Source organism: Pteropus alecto, unplaced genomic scaffold (assembly GCF_000325575.1).
Source record: "Pteropus alecto unplaced genomic scaffold, ASM32557v1 scaffold79, whole genome shotgun sequence".
Taxonomy (NCBI): Eukaryota; Metazoa; Chordata; class Mammalia; order Chiroptera; family Pteropodidae; genus Pteropus; species Pteropus alecto.
Genome location: NW_006494612.1, coordinates 7,575,757 through 7,585,078, shown reverse-complemented (window position 1 = coordinate 7,585,078; position 9,322 = coordinate 7,575,757). Strand labels below are relative to the sequence as shown.

Sequence of the window (9,322 nt, the reverse complement as noted above, 5' to 3'; positions counted from 1 at the left end):
TATATATATATATATATATTACTTCTCTCAGCAGTAGTCTGATGCATTGATGCATCAAAAGCTATTTTTATCTTGCAGAGGACCTAAGAAGACCGCTTGACCACTTCCATATCCTTTAAACAAAATGATCAAGACAAATAGGGTAAAGGAAAAAGAAAACTCTTACAACTGCCCACCTCCTACTAATTCAAAGATCTTGGAGTAGAGTCACTTTCTAAGATCCAAAAGCTATTGGTACAAATATCTGACAGTTAATATTAATACTTTTTATTTTATCATCATTTTTAAAGTTCAGTCTTCCTAAGATGCCAAAATGATTAGTGATGATTCAGTGAAAATGTGTTTAAATTGCCAAAAATTTGAATTTTACACATTTTTTATTAATAGAGAAGTCGAGACCAAGCCAATATTTCCTATAACAACACTAAAATCTGGCTATTTAGAAGAGTTCATTTAAAGGGAGAAATTATCATTTTTAAAAACAAATTGTACACCAAATCCAAATTAAATAATTTGCTCATTTCCCTCTGTTTCCTGTTCTCCATTTTCATTACCCTTCTATAGAAGTCTGAGTTTAGACATAACTCTTAGCTATCAGGAGATAAAAGGGATAGGAAAGCAAGTCTGCCAGTTTATACTTCAAAGTCAGAAATAGCATGTTAAGTCTACTTTCCAAATCCTCCTTGAAAAGATTCAGTAAATAATTCTGTAAATTATTCCAGGGGTATTGACAGAGAGCATGGCTTTAATTTTCAGCTTTTTAGCCATTGCACAGAGGCTCTTATTGGTATGTAGCTAACTCTTCAAGTGCTCTAACTGGAGTGGGGGTGGGGAAGGAGAACACAAATTGAATAAAGACTATCTCCCCATGCATTCATTTACAGATTTTCCATTCAGAGGATCACAAATAATCGACAATGTGCAGAATAAACTTCTCTGTTGGGAGTTTTAATCAGCTAAAGAAAAATAGTCTCCAAAGACCTGAACAGTGTTTGAAACATAGTATCATGGTAAGTCCATATATTGACTCTACCAATTCTGCTTCTTCACATTTCACATTACTTTGATTCCATTTCTTCACAGACACACACTCATAATCCTTTCATTTTTAAATTTTCTAAAGTTCCAAAAGTTAATGGCAAAAGTTTTTCAAATTTTTAAAGGCAACAATAATTTTTAAATACTAATAACAGTAAAAAAATAAACAGACAAATCAATGGAGTGGAATAAATAATCTAGAAATAAATTCATTTACAAAAGAGTCATATATTATTAAGGACTTAAGTGTGGAAGGACAGGATTGTTCAATAAATGATGTTGAAAAACTGCTTATTTTTAAATCTTAATCTCAGTGTTGTCAAATAAATATAAATTGATTAAAGAGCTAAATATAAAAATTACAGTGAAATTAGAAAATGCAAATCAAAAATATCAAATGTTAGGAATGGCATAATATCTAACAGCGATAATGGGGAAAAAATACAAATAAAAGATAAACAGCTTTTTGCATACACACATACACACACACACACACACTAAAATTTTTGAACATTAAAAAACAAGTTAAAATGAGAATATTGAAAATTCCAAAACTTTTACAAAAATATATATATATTTCATGCAAACACACAAAAAGAACACCAAGACTAACGTAACAATATAGCACATAAACATATGGTTCTTTAACCAAAGAAAAAAATAATATAAACTATCTAGTGATAAGAGAAATGAAAAATGGCCTAAGCTCATCAGTTTTGTACCTTTAAATCAATTATATGTAAATATGTAAATGTTGTACATACATTAGCAGAGATCATATGCATATATAAATAATAAAAGAAGTCAAATATTGTTATTATTAGTTTTTTAGCTATTAATGAAATACAGAGGTTGCAAATAAAATATCTAATGCTGGTGATCATGAACGTTTTCAAACATTGTTGGTAAGAGTGAAAATATCCGTTTTGGAGACAACATGTGAAGGCTTATATAACAAGATATAAAAATGGTGCCCTTTCTTTATCAGTTTGGGTGTAGTCCCCAAGACAATAGGTGAAAACTGATGCCTTATTCTATAGTAAAGTGCTAGACCATCTACTGAACTCGCAAAGAAAGCATCCAAGTGTACAGGAACTCAACACATTATCTACATAAACAAAGATCAAGAATATAATTAAAGAAGTTGAAGGCTTACAAAAAGATTTATTTGGAAAAACATGGCGGTGCCATGGTCCCATGGAGATGCTATTTTTCTTTTCTAAAGAATAGAGAGAAATTATTTAAAGCAGCAACTCAGAAAGCTTAGTGTGATTTCTCTGAGTTGAGAGCCAATGGGAGTTGAAGGGGTGGCCTTGTAGAGAAGTATCTGATAAACCTGAGATATGTAAATAAAAACCTAGCTAACAGAGCCAGTGACAACAGTGTAGATGGAAATCTATCAGCTTATAATCAGAGGTGTGTGTGTAAGAATGTGATAGATAATTGTTGGATCAGGGAAGTGAAGTTATGTGATGTGATTTGCATTTTTTAAATATATTCAGGCTGAGGAGTGGATTAATAATAATATTAATCATGATGGTTAATTTTATGTGTCAATTTCACTAAATCATAAGGTGCCCAGACTTTTGGTCAAACATTACTCTAGGTGTGTCTGTGGGAGTGTTTTTGGATGAGCTTAACATGTGAATTGATGGACTGAGTAAAGCAGATTGCTTTCCCAAATGTGGATGGCAATCACCCAAAAAACTTAAAACCTGAATAGAAGAAAAGCTGAGTAAGAGAGAATTCCTGCCTGACTGTGCTGACTCATTCGTCTTTCCCTGTCTTAGGACTCTAAATGAAAAATTAACTCTTATAAGGTCTGAAGCCTGGAATTTATACCATTTGGCTCTTCTAGATCTCAGGCCTTTGAATTTGGGCTGGAATTATACTTTTGGCTTCCCTAAATCTCTCTGACTGATGATCTTAGGACTTCTCAGACTCCATAATCATGTGAAGCAATTCCTTATTATAAATCTCTTTCTAAATATATGTCTATATATCCTGCCGGTTCTGTTTTACTAGAGATCCCTAACTAAGAGAGTAATAATAATAATTACTAACGCTGAGTGTTTTTTGTACTAGGTGCTATGCAAATGTTTTATGTTTACATATATCAATCTAATCCTCACAATAGCTCTACGATAGATGTTATTATGGTCATCATTTTAAAGATTAAAAAACTGACAAAACTAGTTAGAAGTCAGGTCCAAGACTCTCGCGCATACTATCTATCCAGAACATTCTCCCTTATGCCCTACTCTAAACTCCATAATAACTCAAAAAATAATAATAATTAGGGATGGAGACAATAATGAAAGCAGAGAGAGCATTCTAAGGTTCTTGCCAGTCAGACAAGAGATGATGGTGGCTAGGACTAGGCTTAGAGCAGATTCTAATCATATATTGAAGGTATAGTATGAGAGACAAGTGCTGAACATAGCAATGGACATGTATTATGTGAAAAAAAAAATGAGATTTGGGGGGTTAACTTGTTACTAGAGCATATCTAAACTATCTTCTCTTGTACCAGAAAATTGTTTATAATTCAGTCATTGTGATTTTGATTCTTTTTTTTCACACCTTATTTTAATGCATTTGAAATTTTATATATCCATTTACATATATACACACACATCCTGTTAAATCCTTGACAAAATTGACAAGATACCATGAGAACTAGTTTGCAAAATGTCAGAGCAAAAAAAGAGCATTCTTTTTCAATATCATTTGTAAATGAGGTTTGTCTACAGACAACCTATCTTGTGTAAAAGGTAATATCACCAGGTAAGGCATTTGAGTTTTAAACATCATCCTAATTTACTTTACATAGATACCACTTTAATAATTACTTTAATTAATGGATCATTGTAATTAATGATGGGCTCCTTTCTCAATACATATCCACCTCACAGAGTTTATTTGAAAGTTGATGGAGGAAAGAGTCATTTGCTCTCTTAAGAGTTACTCGTCTCTTCTCTTTTTCTTTTGGAATAAAACTGGAAAGTGGAGGAAGTGATTGTGCTCATATTGTACAGCACAGAACCATCAAGATGGCTTTGACTTGAACCATTTTATTTTCCTCTCTCAGCCAATACAAAGATGGATTTTAACCCCAAGTTTTATTTCAGGAATGTTACATACTGTCCTGTGTGAAAAAGGAATGCTATCTGTGATGGGATTTTTAATTTCCAAGCTTAACTCTAATAGCTGCCATAGAAAATGTCCTTTTCTTAGACACCTAATCACCAGGAAGGCTGCTTGGCAGCCTTGACCTATATGTGATTGTACAGTCAATAGGGAGATCAGTAGCTTTTGACCTGAATTTATCCGTTCTGGACTCAGAAAATATTACCAAGAAAACTATATTTGCACCACCTCACTCCAGTGCTGCCTCAGGACTACGGGGCCAGAACTACCTGGTGGGTCCATCCCAGGGCCTCTGCACATCAGACCTGGGTCTGTGCCCCCATCCCTGAGCCTGGTGTCCTGTGGCTGGAGTCAAGTTGCTATGGTTGCCAGAGGCATCTGTCACTGAGATAAAGTGACCCCCTTCACATGCACATGACAGCCTCCAGCCTTCAGCAAGGTCTGCATGCAAAGCTGAAAACAAAGAAAAACAGCAAAGAGGGAAAAGTGCCTTATAACTGGATGTTTAGTTTAGATTTTTATGTTTTAAAAATCACTTCTGCTCAGACACCTTTCTCCTGAATGGGACTTAATGATCCAATTAATGAGGACTCTGGTTGTTTTTAGTGATATCAACCAGACTCTGAGATAATTAAATGAGAAATGTGTCCTAAAATTTAAGGGGCAATATTTCAGTCTTACTGATATAATTATTTATTCTAAATTTCCAGACAAATGCTTAGAAAATAAGACAGGTTATAGAGAAGCAGAAGGACCCATAGGTTGTTGGATAATTTTTGTTATATAAGTCTGTGATTAGAAAAGTCAGATGGAGCATTTATTTATCATTTCAGTATGGCCACATAATAGTAAAGAGAGACTAATTTAAACCACAGCTCTGAATCTTTAATACCTTGCTTAAAATACACTTTTTGTTTCTTATGATGAGTTGTTAACAGAACCAATAGTAGGCCACTGTTCATGTTATATGTATACATATAGTGTGTGTACAGATGCATATATATGCATGTGTGTGCCGTATATATGTATGTATGTTTATATAGGTGTATGTGTCTATATATAGATATATAGATACATATACACAGTCACCTCCCAGAAGCAAGAATGGCAGCACTTTGTCATAAATTTTATATATGGACTTATGTTTACTTTAACAATAAACTTCATTATACATGTAAAATAAACACAATTCCATATATACATTGCCCTTTAAATATATATTTTATCAGTATTTGAATGTTTTCTATGTTCAAGTCACTGTATCTACTTACCTACAAAGTAGGTATGAAGTTGATAGTGCTTCTTTCCTTCCTTACTTTTTCTATTTTAGAATATTGCTTCTCTATCTTTTACCAATCCTACCCATTTCTTGGAGAAAATAAATTACATTTTAATGAAAAATAAAAAAGGGCATGTGTTACTGTGGAAGTAGTCAAGAGAACTAATTTGAAGCAAAGCCTTTCACACTATCAAAATAGGTTTATTAAAAAGAAGATGTGTTAAACAAATTGATAATATTAATAATAGTAAAAAAGAAAAACATTAACCTACTTAATGGTCTTAGAAGCGACCATTTGAAAACAAGAGCAACAAAATTACTCCATTGAGTCTGAAAAGGTATATTATAACACATTGTTAAACTACTTTGCATTATTGTTATGGAGTTAAATAAACCCATAACTAGAATTAATTAGTTAAATTTTGATTTTGTGTGTGTGTGTGTGTATGTGGTTATTTGTATGTTTGAATGAAGGAACTTGTGTATTAGTAATCTTTTCATGGTTATAAAAATAAAATTTATTGTCTTTACTTTTTAAAAAGTAACTTTCAGTCACTTTAAAAATACCTTTTTGCTTTTAAAAAGATCCATTTGTCTATAGCCATGCTACCCAGAACAAGCCCAATCCCATCTGATCTCGGAAGCTAAGCAGAGTCGGGCCTGGTTAGTACTTGGATGGGGACCACCTAGGAAGACCAGGTTCTGTAGGCTTAAAAAGTAATAAAAAAAATAAGGGATTGTAAGCTGACAAGGTCCTTGCCATTTGTGAGGTCAACCTAGGGTTGCCCTGCCTAAAAAAATATAAAATAAAATAAAATAAAATAAAATAAAATAAAATAAAATAAAATAAAATAAAATAAAATAAATAAATAAATAAAAAGATTCATTTGCTTATTTCTTCTACCCTCACCTTGTATCTATGAGGTTACAATCTATTTCACAAGCATTGAATCTTAACAGGATAAGTTTTAGGTAATAGGTGTTGCCTTCTAGAACTATGGTTTTAGAAAAATTACAATTAAAGTAGTGGAGATGGGGTATGAGAGGAGGTGATAGTTATCTAAGTGATAATTTATTTTGTTGAAAACTCAAAGCCATATTAGAGATTTCCATAAAGTTTCACACTTCTAATGATCCTAACTTTTTATGCTGAGAGATAAAGTTCCTATTTAGGTATTTGATGGTAGAATATTGAAAGGTCATTTGTCAGCAGGTCACTAAGCTGTTAAACTTATTAGGAAAGCTTGATACTGCTTGGTCCCATATTGTTGCTCTCTAAAATCCCACGGGCAGCTAGCAAGAGCAATTAGGCAAATTCTGGTTTAGTTAAAATTGACCCCTTTCAATATTTTGAAACATGCATAAGTACCTGTCAAAGTATATCAATCAACTCTGCGTTTCAAGATAGGAGGAGATGCTACTGGCAATGATCCCTACCTCTGCAGTTTTAAGGCCAACTCACCCTCCTACTAAAGCTTTACCAGGAGAAAGATTATTGAAGCAGATGGCAGACTGATGTAGGAAAGGCTATGCTTCAACTATACATTACACACATCTCTGCATTTACTCTATCCTTTGTATCCTCAAAGTTATAGATCAGAAAGTACAGTAATGCCCTTTTCATAACTGAGCTATTTATATGCTAGCTCATATGTTTTAATGTGTTTTAGTTTAAAAAGTAGAAACAAAATTAAGTTACAAAGTGTGATCTCTGAAAGTAATTTCACCTTTATTTTAATATTGTTTCGTATTGCCAAATATTTTATATGAGGATGGAGTGGGCCTGTGTATGCACAATGTGCATGTGTGATCAGATTTTTGTTGTATCTGTCAAAAGAGATAATTAGATGTTAGCAACATCTTTCTTATCCTTTAGGAAGCCAATCCTAATTTTCAAGGAAAATTTGAAAATATATAATAATTAAGGATTTATGAACTTGAGATCATTTATATCTTATGAAGTTGTTAGCTCTTAGATTGTATGCCTAAGTCTTTGCAAACTCATTAAAAATAAAGAACTAATATATGTTTCTATTAATTCATTCATTCATTCAACAGATATTTAATAAAGGTCTATATATTCTGACCACAAGCCACAAAACTCTATAATATCTATAAAATGGCTGAACAAGACAGAATGGATCTTTAATCTCCTAGAATCTAAAATCTAGTGAGTAAACCTTAGTGAGTATTAGTGGATCGATTCTGAATAACTCAATATATAAGTACAATTTTTTTCCTTTGAGTAAATCACTCTAATTTAAAAGGGATTCTCTTTAATACTAGTGTATTGGAAGAAGTCTAAGCTATAATTTTTTAACAAATATCACCTTATTTTTAGAGAACCAGGGTACTAATGACTAAAAAGGCACTCAATTGAAACAGTTCCAGAAAATGAGCACATACATAGACACATATGCACATAAATGTACACACAATTCAATGTAAACCATAGAGTCATTAAAATGATTAATATTAAATGTCTTTAAACTAGTGTATTAATTTTCTTATAAAAAATTATCATTTGGAATTTTCGTTAAAAATTATACCCCAAGGAAACCTCCCAGATATTCTGATTCAGGATGTTAAGTGTGCATCCCAGGAATATACATTATCAATCCATCTAATCTGATTCAGGTACTTCATGACTTATACTTTGAGAAACATTGCCTTAAATAATAAATGGATTGTATTTATGAGTCAACAAATTAAAAACAGGACTTCTGTCCATAAAGACTTACCTGCTAAAGAATCTGTTCTCCCATCATAAAAATTTTTTAAATTTAAATTTTTTTTTAATTTAAAAAAACTCTGAAAAAATTTTAAAGACTAACAAACAACCCCTCGGGAAAACATATTAAAAAAAGTGATTTTCAGACTTTCAAACACACAATGGAGAACCATTGTTCCTCAGAAAAGGGAAACAAATGAGATGTGATTGTTCATAAAATTAGTTCTCAGAACTTAGAGCTGGTACAGGGAACTTAAAACTCCTTTGAGTGAGAACCCAGAAATTGGACTTTAGGAGAACTAAAATGACTAGAAATTGTGGGACAGACTACAAGAGGACAGTGGGTAAGCAAGTGAGAGAGAGAGAGAGGGATATGTCTATATATCCTCTAGTCTTTGGCTGAGTATCTGAATATATGTGTCATCAAACTCACTAAGACCAGGGGAAAACATTAGAAATCAAGCTGAATAATTCTCCATGCTCACAGAGGGCTAAAAACATTTTATATTTCCAACAGTCAAAATGGAAAGGTTTCATAATATACTCATAGAGTAGAATCAAAAAAGGCATTATCTTGGATCCAAAGCCAAGAGTGCTTTGGATCAGCATTTAAAAAGTTTCCAAGAAAATTTTGAAAGGATAAACTTGTTCCAAAAGAGCTCAACTGAATGCTAAAGAAATTTCAACACTCTTTAAAGTCATACAACAAAATCCAGTAACTAACAAAATAAAATTCATTAGGTAGGGCACTCAAGCAAAGAAGAAGAAAAATGTGACTTATAAGAGATATAAATATCGATCAATAGAAATAGCCTAAAAATGACAGACTATGGAATTGCAAGCCAAAGACAATATAAAAGAAATTATGAATGTTATAATGCTCAGGAGTATAAAGGGAAACTTATAGATGTTGAAGAGGGAAACAGAAGATATAAAAAGATAGAACTACTGGAAATGAAAAATATAATATATGAAATGAAAATACACAAAATAGGATTAAAAGCAGATTAAACACTACAGAAGAATATATCAGTGAACTCAAATTCATAGCAATAGAAACTATTCAAAATGAAGTTCAGTGAGAAACACACTGAAAAAAACATAAACAAAACATGAGCAACTTG

At 32.2% G+C, this 9,322-nt stretch overlaps 1 pseudogene; it reads left to right on the top strand.

Moving 5' to 3' along the window:
- The first annotated feature begins 6,060 nt into the window (after positions 1 to 6,060).
- On the top strand, positions 6,061 to 6,178 carry LOC112474361 (annotated as a pseudogene).
- Positions 6,179 to 9,322: the final 3,144 nt, after the last annotated feature.